This window comes from Camelina sativa, chromosome 11 (assembly GCF_000633955.1).
Source record: "Camelina sativa cultivar DH55 chromosome 11, Cs, whole genome shotgun sequence".
NCBI lineage: Eukaryota > Viridiplantae > Streptophyta > Magnoliopsida > Brassicales > Brassicaceae > Camelina > Camelina sativa.
In genome coordinates, this window is record NC_025695.1 from 26,230,400 (window position 1) to 26,246,289 (window position 15,890).

Below are 15,890 nucleotides of genomic sequence, written 5' to 3' on the forward strand. Positions count from 1 at the left end.
GTGTTTTGGTTTTGTTTTTTAATCTTCCAAAATTCATTGTTTTTTCCCCTTTGCACGAAGATCCATCTAATTTTTCGTTTTTATGATCCATCTAAGTACAGAGTAAATTTTTCTTCGAAGGACTACCACACCACACTGCTTATCCCCAGTTTTATTTAATCAAGTCCTAATAAGTAACTACTTTTAAGAAAAACAATTACTTTTAAGAAAAAATCTGCTTTTTCTCGCTGGCACGGTTCCCAATGAAGAATCGCTGGTTTCCTGATCGTCGTGCTTCCACCCTGAATCCAAGGGTTTTTACCGTTGGTGGTTCCCTTCCCCCTCCGTTCCTCCCCCTGATCCCCCCTTTCCCATATGTACCCTTTCCAACTTTCCCCTCTCTCCCCTGCTGTGGTAAAGATTTCGAGAAAGATTTTACCGCAAACTGCCAAACCCCAAAGGCCTGCTATGATTGTCTCTCCCCAGTCTGATACTACTGTAATAACCCAAACTACCTCCTCTGCTCCTGATGTGGAAATGCACCTGGTAAATGAGGACACAAATGTCTTGAATAAGTCAGATCTATCAAACCCTAGATCTGGATCTACTGTAGCCCTACACCCCACTGGACAAGAACAATTTACTGTAATTGTCTCCAAAACTACTTCTCCACTACTCACTAACAAAGCCTCTACCTCCCATACTCCTATCAACTCGAATCCTCGAAAGCCTGCAACCCTATCAACCTTAACCATACCACCCTCTACCACAGTACCAACTTACCAAATCCTGCAGAACCAGCCTCAAACTACACCTTAGTCCCATGTTTCTGTATCCACTGCCCAAGCTGCCCCCCCCCCCAAACCCAAACATTCCACCCTGGTTGATAAATTGAAGAAATCTATAGACAAATCCCTACGCCGGATTGCTCCAGCTACTTACACTGACTCTGGTCAGCCCACAATTCACATATCGGATGATGTCTTCCAACGCGGCACAGAGATGCACAAAGACTTTATCCTCTGTTTCTTCAATGATAGGCCTCTGTTATTCCACCAAATCCAAAGTGTCCTTAATCATATGTGGGGCAAGGGCCGTAGACTGGAGATTCATGTCAATCATCACTCGAACTCAGTGCTGGTGCGTATCCCAAATGACTATATAAGAGCAAAGGTTCTGGAGAAATGTATCTGGTACATAGGCGATTCTATGTTTCATATAGCTCCATGGGCTCCTCATTATTCTTCAGCTACTCCACCTCTAGACTCAATTCCTATATGGATCCTCATGCGGGACATCCCTCTAGACCTGAGGACCACAGAAGGTATTAGTCTTATAGCGGGATTAGTAGGAGAACCAAAAGAAACTGATGATTTCACTATTAATCTGGTAAGTTTACGGGTTGCTCATGCTAAAGTGCTTGTTGATTGATGTGTGTGGAATTTCACTCCAAATCTTTTACCTGAAAAGACCACACGACGATTGAAAGTGCACAGTTAATCAATGTAGTATTTTAGGATCGATCCCACAAAGAGTAATAGCTAACACAAATTAAATTAAAAGAGAAAGAACTATGGTTAAGACTAAATAAGAAATTGGGGTTTTGGGTTTCCTAATAACTATTGCAAATAAATAAAACGGTTTAAAACTATAAGACTAAGGCGTTGAGCGTTTTGGGAGTCATCTTAGGGTTTTCATGGTTCTAAGCAATATTAAGTGTCAAGATCTAACAAGTAAATACTAATTTCGGTCTAGGTTCTCAACTACGAAACACTAATGAACTAACAAGCTATTCTCATAGAATGAAAGTCTAAAGTCTTCATACTCCGTTACTCAACTTTCGTAGGCAACAACGCATGTCAACCAGCTAGTTAAACAATTTTGATACATTCACCAAACTCCGCAACTCAACTTATGCAGTTTACGACGCGAGGTTTCGGTATAACACTAGTTCGAAGAAGTAGGATAACGCGGTTAGCGCTCCCGTTCTCTAGATCAGTACTTGGTGATCAATCCAAGCACATGCATTAAGATAAAGATGTTCCAAAAGAACTCTAATATAATCCGAAAATAAGATCTAACAACCTAATTGAAGCGAACCATGAATTCCCCTTGAATCACCCCATAAAACCCAACAAAGTAAACTACTCGCTCAAGATGCAAAGAAAAGACATTAATATTATAAAGTATAACATCAAAAGTGAATCAATAAACAAAAAGAGGTTCAAAGGAAACTTCTCTATTTGTCACAAAAGTAACTTGATCCCAAAAGCAATGATAGTATGAAAGAACTAGAAAGAGTAGAAAGAGAGATTGATGGCAGATCTTCAAGCTTCAATGGAACGGCGAGCAAGAGAGAGAGCTTCTCTGGTCGTGGCTAGGGCGGCTCCAAAGGCTGTAGAAGATGCACTCTCCAAAACCCTAGGTCTTAAGAGTATTTATAGGGTTTTGTAAGGGCAAAAACGTCTTTTCTTCTTAATTGCAGGAAAAGGGGCGGCGAAAGAGGCTTCTAGACCGTGAAGGAGACTTGGACTGGGCCGAAGTGATGGTCGCTGGTCAGGCCTTGAATAGAAGCCCATCGGCTAGTTGGTTCTCTTCACGTCGGTTTGTAACACGTCTCGGTAAATCGGGCATAACTTCCGGATGAATGAATAGATTGACTTGATTCCACTTCGAGGAGAAAGATGACTCTTCCAGATTTCCATAGACACCAAGCATGATATATTTTGAGTTCTGGAAGCTCTTCAAAAGTTTCCCGTACTGTAAAGCTCTGAATCTATCCTAAAACGTGTTTTTCTTGTCTTTTGGTCCAAATTGCTATAAAACCTATAAAACCTTTTTGAAACCTGAAATACTTGATAATAGACCTTTTATACTAGAAATCTCATCAAACTCTTCCTAAATGCATATGAAAATTATAGCTAATATAAGTAAAATAACGATGTTATCATTGATCTTACCAAGAAACTACCAAATGTTGTGGAATTCACTCGTAATAATGGCCAGATAGTGGAAGTGGGTATCGAGTACCCTTGGCTACCTCCTACGTGCTCCCACTGCCATGAACTTGGGCATATTGCTAAAAACTGTCTACAGTTGCCTCCACCAGTTCCTGCTCCCTCTGAGAATCGACCCACTATAAGAAAATTTGGAAAGGATAAAGGCAAGTGATATATCATGGTTTTTACGGTTTTTAACCATGATATAAGTGTGCTTTTTGAGTCTTTTGATTTGTTATCTAGGATGTTTTCGAGTCTTAACAAGTTTTTTAGCATTTTGGCACAAAAGGAGCGAAATGGAACGATTTGGATCATTTTGGAGCATTTAACCGGAAGAAATCAATTTGGAGCCTGATCATGTGACCAGCGTCGACCGACACCAAAGGAGCATCGGTCGACACCAAGACAATCCGACTCAAGTCTTCATAATTGGAAGTTTTACAAATTTTGCCCAAAATCTTCCATAATTGCAACATAAGTCCCTGACGTGTTTTAGGACATATATATATATATATATATATATATATATATAGTATTTTTAGGTTTTAGAAACCCTTAAGTTATTTTCTAGAGGGTTTTACTTTCTGCAACCTTGTGAGATTTTGAGAGCTTTTGGGAGAGAGAGATCTGAACTGCTTTGAGAGAAGAATTCATAAACTCCCTCTTTACTCTTATAATTTCAATTGCTTATTATTCAGAATGATGATTTGTGTTTCATTGAATATGTCTGAGCAGTTTGCTTGTTAGGTTCAGAGTTTTTCACAGAGATTTTATGATTTATTAGATTTGTTATTTTTTAGGATTCATTATCTTTCTAGATCTTCATCATAGGTTGTTCTTCATATTAATCCTTGATTGGCCATCTAGAATTAATACTCTAGGAAAATAAATTGATATGAGAATATAATTGATTTTCCTCATAAAACCTTTGATGAACAAAATTACTTCTTGCAAAGAGATTTGATTTAGTATTTTTGTGAACAATCTAAACTTGTTTTGAAAGCTGATTTTTAACCTAGAAATTTTGTGAACAATCTAAACTTGTTTTTAAAGCTGATTTTTAACCTAGAATTTTACAAAGAGATTTGGATTTTCTGGTTTTAAATTTAGATAATATTTGCAGTGAGAACTGATTTATTTTACAAAAGTGTTTAGAGTTCTAGATCTGATTTTTAATTGTTTGAATCCTATTAAATTATTGATTTAATATTTTGTAATTTCCTGAAAAATTCCTTAGACCTAGCTTTTTAATCCCTTGAATTTATACAGCTTTTATTTAATATTTTGCATTGCTTTTCTTAATTTAAATCAACTTGTTTAGCGTAATAACAAAACTCTATAATTTATTGTGTAGACTTGGGTCCTTGTGGAATTCGACCCCTGAGTACTACAGTGATCTCTTAATTTGAGAGAGTAGCTCTAGGGTTTAATTTGAGCTTATCAAATTTTGGCGCCGTTGCCGGAGATTTTTTGATCTACCATTAGATTTGAGTTTTTAATTTCGTCTAAATTTTTTCTTTTTATTTTCTACTTACACGTTTTTGTTTTTCTTCTCTTTGGAGTTTCAGGTACATGCCTAATAAGCCTAACACAAGGAGAAACAAGACTGGTCCTACTGTGAAGCTTTCAAACCAAGAGTTGGGAAAACTTGAGCGTGAAAACCGAAAAGCAGCCAAATCATTGAAGATGGTTAACACAATCATTTTGATTCGTGATGAGGACAGTGCTTTGAGGGATCAAGAGGGCCACTTGCGCAATGAGCAGGGCCAAAAGCTTGATGCTGAGGGCAACGTAATTGCTGAAATCATTGTCGGAGACGAACAGGATGATGGTGTCGATCGCCGCCAACTTGGTGTCGATCGACACCCCCTTCCAGCAGACGAACGTGGAGCTGCAAACCACGTAAACAATCCGGTTCGAAGACAGGAGCACAACCGGGACTTAATCAGAACCATTGCTGACTTTAACCGGGCTGATTTGATGTATGAGAACCGGTCTGCAATTGTTCCTCCTCCATTCCCCAGGAATGATTTTGAGCTTAAGCCTGCTTACTTCCAGCTAGTTGGGCAAAGACCTTTCTCAAACCTGCCCCATGAGAAACCTTTGGACCACATTGAGAACTTTGAGGATCTTGTGACCAGTATCAAGGCTAATGGAGTGACTGAAGATTACATATACTGCAAACTCTTCCCATACTCACTTGTAGGAGAAGCATATCAATGGTTGAAGCAGTTGCCACCCGGTTCACTGACAAATTGGCAATACATTAAGGTGGCTTTCTTTAATTACTTTTATGATGATGTTATGTCTGATGATTTGAGAGTCAAGCTGTCCACCTTCAAGCAAAGACCAGATGAAGCTTTCAAGGCAGCTTGGGTGAGATTCAAGGCTTATCAAAGGGATTGTCCACACCATAGCTTTTCAAGAGTACAATTATTGAGTATCTTCTTCAGAGGATGTGACTGGGAGTATCAGTTAGCTTTGGATGTTGCAAGCCATGGAAATTTCAAGACAAGGTATCCTGAAGATGCTAAAGCTTTGATTGAGAATTTGGCCTCCAGCAATAGTACTAAGAGAGTTGATGCTGAAAGGAAGAGATTGCATGGAGGATTTGATGCAAACCAGCTAGCTTCTGTTAATTCCAAGCTGGATTCAGTGCACAATCTTCTTGTGGGTAATAAATTGGTTCACTTTGCTGCTGAAGTTGAGATATTTGAGCCACAACCTGAGACATGGAATGAAGAAGCAGATGTCAACTTTGTTTATGGAAATCAGGGTCAGAGATTCGGTAATCAGCAAGGCAACAAACCTTACAGTGGGAACTCTTCCGGCTACACTCCCAAACCGGATTATCAGAAGCAGCAGCAGAATAACAGTTATACAAGAACTTATGGGAACTCATCTTATCAGTCTCCGCCTCCACAGACTTCTTTTGAGAGTAGAATAGAGGCCATGCTTGATCAACTTCTTCAGGAACAGGAGAATATGACAGTGACACTCAATGGAAAAATCGACAATGTTTACACAGAGCTTACTAGAAGGATTGATGCATTGAATGTACATGTTAAGAAGTTGGAGAGTCAAGTTGCACAGACTGTTGGGTCTGTCAAACGACAAGAGGGATTTCTCCCTAGGAGAACTGAGTCAAATCCCAAACATTCTTGTAATGCCATATCAGTGAGAGGTGAAGATGAAGGCGAAATTGCTTCTGCAGAACAGGGAGAGAAATCGACAAATTTCTCGGCTTCAGATGATGGTGTCGATCGACACCACCTTGGTGTCGGTCGACACCCCTCTCAGACAGAACCCGACGTTGCAAAATCTCAGGTTCCAGCTGCTGAAAGGGTGTACCAACCAAAGATTCCTTTTCCTAAGCCAAGAAGGTCCAAGCAGGAGATTGAGGAAGCTAGATGCAAGGCAATGATGGATAAGGTAATGATTGAGATACCTTTAGTTGATGCAGTTAAGTTTTCTCCTGGACTTAAGCGGTATGTGAAGAGAGTGGTGTCCAATGGTTTGAGCCCCGAAGAAGGAGCACTGCTTACCAAGGATTTCAGTGCGATTCTTTTGAACCAGCCTCCACAGAAAAAGAAAGAAAAGAAGCAAGAGGTGGTTGTCTCTAAGAAAGTGAGTGCAATGATTCAGTGTAGGACTTACAGAGAAATTACCAGATCCTGGGAACTTTCTACTTGATTGCACTATCTTTGCAGAACGGTTTGCTCACTCACTTTGTGATCTAGGCTCTAGTATTAACTTGATGCCACATTCTGTTGCTGTGAAACTTGGGATGACAGAATTCAAGCCAACTAGATTATCTCTTATCTTAGCTGATATATCTCACAGAATTCCTGAAGGTGTCTTAGAGGATATTCCAATTAAGGTTGGAAATTTCATGATTCCCACTGACTTTGTGGTGTTGAAGTATGATAAAGAGCCTAAAGACCCTCTCATCTTAGGAAGATCTTTCTTGGCAACAGCTGGTGCCATCATAGATGTGCATAAGGGACACATAACACTGAATGTGGATGGTTTAAGTGTGAACTTTAAGATGCATAAACTGAGGAGAGCTCCTACCATTGATGGCCAGACATTTTCTGTTGAGAAGATTGCTGAGATAAGTTGCAAAGAAGCAAATACACGAGCAACAGGCTCAGTGTCGACCGACACCCTATCAACATAGGTCGACACCCCTCCACATCTGAGACCGAACTTGTCCAAAACTGATGCTCAAAGTCATAAACCTGTTCCTAAACAGACAACTCAACACTTCATACTCCAAAGTCCTCAGGTAAGGCCAAGGTATGCATTTTCTTCACCCAAACCCCCTCCTATCCTCAATAAGAATTTCAAAGTTACAAAAACTGTTTTGCAGTTGACCAAGCCACGAGAGTATCGTAGAGCGCTTGTTTCTTCTGTTGATGATTTTGCAGGACATAAGAGAAGCAAACCCATCCCTAAATCCCGCCCTGGTCCTGTTCCTCACATCCTTGGAAGACCTCATGCACCTAATGCTTATACACCACCTTGGATGATGAGACATTCTTCTCTGAAGCATTCAATGCCACGTTCTAATCCACCGGATGCCTGAGCTTCAGAACAGTCAAGCTAATGATTGAACACAAGCGCTTAGTGGGAGGCAACCCACTTCTAGGTTCTTCTTTTCCTTTTGAGTCAGTTTTGTTTGAATTTTGTTTGAAATTATGAACTATCTATATATCATGTTGCTTTTAACCTGTGTTTGTGTTTGAGTGTTTCTTCACAGCATACTCATCAAAGGATTGATCCAACAACACATGAACACAACTAACTACAACTAACAAGGAGTTTCGGCCAAGAATTCACCATTTGCCGAGGGTGTAGATCGACACTGCAATGGTGTCGGTCGATACCGATGGATAACCCGAGAACAGTTCATCTTTTCTTTACACTTTTTCAACACATTTTTGTTTCTTTTCCTTTCCCTTGCTTGATAACACTAGGGACAGTGTTGTTTAAGTCTGGGGGGAGGTTAGTACTAACTACTAACATAGTTTTTGTTTTGAGTGTGTCAAAACTGAATTTTTGTTTTTATTGAGTCAATTTTTTCAAAATTTTGTTGGGAACAATGATTTTTCTTTTTAGTGTATTGCCTTGGTTGATTGAATCCACAAATCCTACAGATTGAATCCACAAATCTGACTAATGAAAAATCCAATGGCTAACCAATAAACCAAAGACATTCGAATTTCCAACATAATCCATAAAAGCCTGAGGTAACTTCTGCACTTTTCTTTTTACCTCATCAAGGAGATTGATGTTCATAGAGCTTGAATCCTTGTTCATACCTGACAAGTAAGATTTTCAAAAGAAAATGGTACTCCTCTCCCTTATTCAAGTTGAAGAGATTATTCCTGGGAGCTTTGTTTTTTTTTTAAAAATGAGAGAATAAAAGATGAAATGATTTTGATCAGTTTTGAGAGGTAGGTAAATTACTTGTGACCTCATTATTCTACTCTTGAGTCAAATGATCACACAAATCTTGGAAGCGAGGGGTAGGTAAATTACCGATGACCCCATTTTTTGCCTACAACTTTGAGAAAAAAAAACAGCAAAGCAAAGCCCAAAAAGAGGATAAGAATAGAATAAGTCTGGGGGAGAGAAAGAGTACCACATGTGGTAAAAGTTATATCTTGCTTGTTATGGTATAGTACGGGAATGAGTCTAGAAGGTTCTTGACATTGATCAAATTGATGAGACCCATCGATGAAGGCTTAATGGAGGAAGTAATGAAATTTGGTTTGAATTTGGGATGCTACGAATGTCAACGGAGAAGTACATGGTGGTGTGATTTGGATTTGTCTGCTAAGCATATGGATTATGATTTGAATGATCATGGCATTACTTAAAAAAGAAAATGAGTTTCTGTGTTTTCAAACTTCTTTCACAGATCTAAGTTTATGTTTTGCTTGAGGGCAAGCAAATGCTAAGTCTAGGGGAGTTGATATATCATGGTTTTTACGGTTTTTAACCATGATATAAGTGTGCTTTTTGAGTCTTTTGATTTGTTTTCTAGGATGTTTTAGAGTCTTAACAGGTTTTCTAGGATTTTGGAAAGAAAGGAGCGAAATGGAGTGATTTGGATCATTTGGGAGCATCTAACCGGAAGAAATCAATTTGGAGTCTGATCATGTGACCAGCGTCGACCGACATCAAGACAATCCGACTCAAGTCTTCATAATTGGAAGTTTTACAAATTTTGCCCAAAGTCTTCCATAATTGCAACACAAGTCCCTGACGTGTTTTAGGACATATATATAGTATTTTTAGGTTTTAGAAACCCTTAAGTTATTTTCTAGCAAGTTTTACTTTCTGCAACCCTGTGAGATTTTGAGAGCTTTTGGGAGAGAGAGATCCGAACTACTTTGAGAGAAAAATTCATAAACTCCCTCTTTACTCTTTTAATTTCAATTGCTTATTATTCAGAATGATGATTTGTGTTTCATTGAATATGTCTAAGTAGTTTGCTTGTTAGGTTCAGGGTTTTTTACAGGGATTTTATGTNTGGTTTGAATTTGGGATGCTACGAATGTCAACGGAGAAGTACATGGTGGTGTGATTTGGATTTGTCTGCTAAGCATATGGATTATGATTTGAATGATCATGGCATTACTTAAAAAAGAAAATGAGTTTCTGTGTTTTCAAACTTCTTTCACAGATCTAAGTTTATGTTTTGCTTGAGGGCAAGCAAATGCTAAGTCTAGGGGAGTTGATATATCATGGTTTTTACGGTTTTTAACCATGATATAAGTGTGCTTTTTGAGTCTTTTGATTTGTTTTCTAGGATGTTTTAGAGTCTTAACAGGTTTTCTAGGATTTTGGAAAGAAAGGAGCGAAATGGAGTGATTTGGATCATTTGGGAGCATCTAACCGGAAGAAATCAATTTGGAGTCTGATCATGTGACCAGCGTCGACCGACATCAAGACAATCCGACTCAAGTCTTCATAATTGGAAGTTTTACAAATTTTGCCCAAAGTCTTCCATAATTGCAACACAAGTCCCTGACGTGTTTTAGGACATATATATAGTATTTTTAGGTTTTAGAAACCCTTAAGTTATTTTCTAGCAAGTTTTACTTTCTGCAACCCTGTGAGATTTTGAGAGCTTTTGGGAGAGAGAGATCCGAACTACTTTGAGAGAAAAATTCATAAACTCCCTCTTTACTCTTTTAATTTCAATTGCTTATTATTCAGAATGATGATTTGTGTTTCATTGAATATGTCTAAGTAGTTTGCTTGTTAGGTTCAGGGTTTTTTACAGGGATTTTATGTTTTATTAGATTTGTTATTTTTTAGGATTCATTATCTTTCTAGATCTTCATCATAGGTTGTTCTTCATATTAATCCTTGATTGGACATCTAGAATTAATACTCTAGGAAAATAAATTGATATAAGAATATAATTGATTTTCCTGATAAAACCTTTGATGAACAAAATTACTTCTTGCAAAGAGATTTGATTTAGTAATTTTGTGAACAATCTAAACTTGTTTTTAAAGCTGATTTTTAACCTAGAATTTTACAAAGAGATTTGGATTTTCTGATTTTAAATTTAGATAATATTTGCATTGAGAACTGATTTATTTTACAAAAGTGTTTAGAGTTCTAGATCTGATTTTTAATTGCTTGAATCCTATTTATTAATTGATTTAATATTTTGTAATTTCCTGAGAAATTCCCTAGACCTAGGTTTTTAATCCCTTGAATTTATACAGCTTTTATTTAATATTTTGCATTGCTTTTCTTAATTTAAATCAACTTGTTTAGCGTAATAACAAAACTCTATAATTTATTGTGTAGACTTGAGTTCTTGTGGAATTCGACCCCTAAGTATTGCAGTGATCTCTTAATTTGAGAGAGTAGCTCTAGGGTTTAATTTGAGCTTATCAGCAAGTCGATTGCTCAGCCTTCCTGGATAGCTAAGGATTCTTCTTCCCGCAAGGAAGACACTCCTCCCACCACCTCTGCTACTTCTCCACCTCTTGCAAGTGTGTCTGCCACTGCTCCCACCCTCCTTTCTAATCCTCCTCCACCCTCTGATACTATACTCTCCCCTAACCACTTTGCAATCCTGTCCAAACCACTGACCCATCAAAGTATCTCCTCCTTGGCCCATCCTTCGCCTCCCTCTGTTTTAACCACTCCCTCGACCCCTCTAAAATCTCCCCCATCCACCCACATTAACCCCCAAATAACTGAACCTTTTGAGCCCCATACCATCATCGCAGTAAATATTCCTGAAACTAACCGTGACCTCCCTATGATAATTGATCTCCCAGCTACACTCACTCAAAATGGTACCCCCTACCCTCACTCCCCCAAAAAAACTCTAAAACATTCTCGATCCCATCCCTCGCTAATTAGTCCACCACTTCAACCCAACTCAAAACCGTCACCGCATGCCTCAACACCTTCTCCCTCTCCAATGCGTCAATCTCCCGTCTTTTGGCTACTTATCACGAGCTACTATTGGATACCACTCTTCTTCCCGAAGGAGAGCCTCCAGCTCTTCATTAATGGATACAAAGCACTTATGTTTGGAATATCTGAGGCCTGAATGACCTGGATAAGCATCAACCCTTTTGTAATTGGCTTAGGACTTATCAACCGCTTTTTGGAGCTATTTTGGAAACACATGTAAAAGAACCTACTTTGAACGGTATTATGGAGAAGTTTTGTAAAGGATGGAAGTATACCTCTAATCATTCATCTGACGAGGATGGTCGTATCATAATAGTCTGGAAGGATCTGGTGTCTATAAGAGTGCTGCACCAATCAAGGCAAACCATCACCTGTGATGTCACAATCACAAACAAACTTCAATTTGTGTTCACGGCAGTCTATGCTTCTAACTTAAGAGAGGAGAGAACAGACCTTTGGGTGGACCTCATGCGATTGCAACAACAATATTCCTTGGATACTTATATGTGGCTTGTAGGAGGGGATTTCAACCAAATCATCCACCTGTGTGTGCATTCCTCTCCCTCAGTCAATAGCCTATCCTCCTCCATGACTGTGTTTAAAGTATGTTTAACACAAATGGATCTGTTTGACTTGAAATTCCAAGGTCCCCTATTTACTTGGAGTAATCACCAGCATGCGGGCCCCATAGCAAAAAAGCTGGATCGTGTACTTGTTAATAGCTATTGGTTAACAATATTCCCCGATAGCATCACTACCTTCCTAGCTCCACTACCCTCTGATCACTCCCCCAGCCTAGTAGACCTTGCATACCAACTCCCGAAAGTTGGTAATAGACCCTTCAAATTGTAACAACCCATCCCGTGGACCTCACTAGCCCCCCGCTAGCCGCCCCAATAGACCTTCTGTGGACCCTGCTAGCCCCCCGTTAGCTGTCCCAACGGACCCCAAGCTGGCCCTGCAGGGCATCGATCCTAACCCCTCACTGTGGAAATGGAACTATTCATCCAAATCCACTAGTAGGTTATTAGTGCGCCAGACGTTCCTCGAACCCTGGTCCCCATCCGTTAACAACCTTCCCACAGGACAAGCTGTCACCAATTGACCTGCAGATCAATTGGTGACAGCTTATCCTATGGGAAGGTTGTTAAAGGGTGGGGACCAGAGTTCGAGGAACGCCTGACGCCCCAATAACCTACTGGTGGATTTGGATTTCCACAGTGAGGGGTTAGGATCGATGCCCTGCAGGGTTAGCTTGGGTTCCATTGGGACAGCTAGCAAGGGGCTAGCAGGGTCCACGGACGGTCCGTTGGAGCAGCTAGCGGGGGCTAGTGGGGTCCATAAGACGGGTTGTCATACAAATTCTTCAACTACCTAACCATGTACCCAAACTTTCACCAGTTGGTTACTGAGGCTTGGATTCAGGACGGAAGCTTTGCGGATAACCTAAAAGATTTCTGTTGGACCCTACTAGCCCCCCGCTAGTGGGGAGACTTAAAAACCATTAACCAAGAGAACTTTTCACAAATACAAGAGAGAGTGAGTGAGGCTAACTGTTTGTTGCTTGATGTGCAGGTACAGGCTCCGGACAATCCTTCACCAAACACCTTCAAACTTGAGAGAGACTTTCTAAGGGGAATTGAAGAAGTTTATTTCAAACAGAAATCTAGAGTCAATTGGCTGAAGGAGGGTGACCTTAATACCTCTTACTTCCACAAAATCTGTCAAGCGCGTGCAAGCTATAATACTATACGGTCCTTTCTCCCAGACTCGGGGGATCTGCTAGTTGATCCAATGGAGATGAGTGAACTAGCCATTGCCCATTTCAAGTCCATCTTAGCCCCTGATCGTTCGACTATCCAAACAGTTTGGTTTTCCCAAGATTGGTTCCACTCATTAAATCCTTTCCGCTGTTCCCAAACTCAGTCTATCATGCTGAGGATCCCAACTCCGGATGAAATAACCAAGGTTATTATGAAGATCAATCCCAACAAGGCACCTGGACCTAATGGCCTAACTGCAGGTTTTTATAAAGCGGCTTTGAGCATCTTGGGAGATGAGGTCACAACTGCCACTATCAACTTCTTCAGGACCTCCTTCCTTCCTTCGTCTACTAATGCAACAATCTTAAATCTAGTACCTAAGAGACCATGAGCATCGAAAATAGTGGACTACCACCCTATATCCTGCCTCAACACTCTGTATAAAGTTATCTTGAAGCTTCTTGTCGCCAAACTGAAGCCTATTATCCCTTCACTAATCTTGCAGAACCAAACTGCCTTTGTCAAAGATCGACTTCTCCTTGAAAACACCATCCTTGCAGCGGAACTCGTAAATGGCTACCACAAAGCTGCTAGACCAAAACGTATTATCATCAAAGTGGATATTGCCAAAGCTTTCGATACTCTATCTTGGGACTTTCTGTTTAACAGTTTGAAAGGATTCTCCTTACCTGATCAGTACCTGAGATGGCTCGAAGCATGTGTCTGCACCACAAATTTCACCATTGGTTAAAATGGAATGGTCCACGGCTACTTCAAAGGAAACCGCGGGCTCCGATAGGGTGATCCTTTGCCCCCCTACCTGTTTGTCATTGCAATGATTAATCTATCACTCATGCTAAATAAAGCAACAAAGGAGGGCCGATTTGGTTACCACCATAACTGTGAAGAAGCAAAGCTAACTCACCTTTGTTTCGATGATGATCTCCTCATATTTGTGGATGGGTCGCTCTCCTCAGTTCAGAGTGTCCTCCACGTATTACATGAGTTTGAAGAATGATCGGGTTTAGCTGTCAGCCTCCAAAAATTTTCATTCTACACAGGCGGTCTTATGGATGTGGAAATACAGTCGATTACTAGTTCCACTGGACTCACCCATGGTTGCCTTCCTGTTCGCTACCTAGGGGTACCACTTTGCACAAAAAAAACTAACCTTACAAGACTGTGAACCCCTCCTACAACAAGTGAAAGGGAAAATAAGTAATCGGAGTGCAAAACACTTATCATTTGCAAGTAGGCACTTACTCATTAACACAGTTATTGCAGGGATCTCAAACTTCTGGTGCTCCTCCTTTATCCTGCCAAAAAAATGCATTTCAAAGATTCAGTCACTTTGCAGTGCCTACTTGTGGAAAGGCAGTGTTGAAGGTCATCATAATGCCAGAGTCTCTTGGGCCACTGTCACACAACCCAAGGAACAAGGACGCCTGGGCATCCGGGATCTAAACTACTGGAATAAAGTGTGCATCATTAAACTTATCTGGCTTATCTTCTTCCAGTCTGGTTTGGTGTGGGTAGCGTGGTTAAGGTTACGCTTCCTTCGGGGTTCACTCAGTAACTATTAGACAATGAAGAAACGACAAAACTACTCATGGTTAGCCAATAAACTAGTAAAGATGTGGGAGGATGTTTATGGATGGATAAAAATGCGAATTGGAAATGGAGCTACCTGCAGGTTTTGACTGACAATTGGTCTCCCTTTGGTAAAATTAAAGACTTCCTCTGCTCTCCTTCAGATTCATGCCTTGGGATTCCCTCTACCACTACCCTTAATCAACTGTATCCTCAAGGCAGATGGTTACTTCCACATGCGAGAACAGAAAGCCAGGTTTCACTCCTCACTTTCATTACTACTTTAAATCTGACTGATTAGGAATGCTATTATGAATGGGAATTGGAAGGTAGAAATTACCAGCGATACTCTACTGGCGAAATATGTAACTTGCTTCGTCCTGCCTCTCCTCTGGTCCCTTGGCGCAAGGTGGTTTGGAACCCGAGAGGCATTCCAAGCATAGTTTCCATACTTGGCTGCTGGTGTTAAATCGATGTCCCACTCGTGATTGCATCCTCCACTGGGGACTTACAACTGATCCAATTTGTCTACTTTGTAACTCCTCGACAGAGAGTCGTGAACATCTATTCTTCAATTGTAACTTTGGTTGGTCAGTCTGGGCTCCTATCGCTGCTAGATGTCGGATCCAACCCACCTCCTCTTGGGATATCACTTTGGAACGCATGCAAGTTATTCAAGGATCTAAAACAGAAAGAACAATCATACTTCTAGCTTGGCAGTGTACCCTCTACTTACTCTGGGAAAAATGGAATCACCGCCTTCACTGGCACACCTTCCGAACTCCGGCTACTCTGATCCGTCAAGTGGATTCTATTATCCACAACAAAATCTCAAGGTTCCGCGACTCAGATCCCTCGTTTGCTATCTCATTGCTCGACTTCTGGTTCTCCTCATCATAATGGCGTTTACTATTCCATCGATCTCCCGGATACTGGTTCACATTAATTTCCTTTACTGTATTTATGGACCTTGCCCCTTTTAACTGGGCTTTTCCCAAAAATACTCTAAACTTTAAAGCTGAGCTGCTTTTGTAACATTTTCTTTTATTTTGCATTTTAATAGAAAGCCCTTATCAAAAAAAAAAAAAAAAAAAAAAAAAAA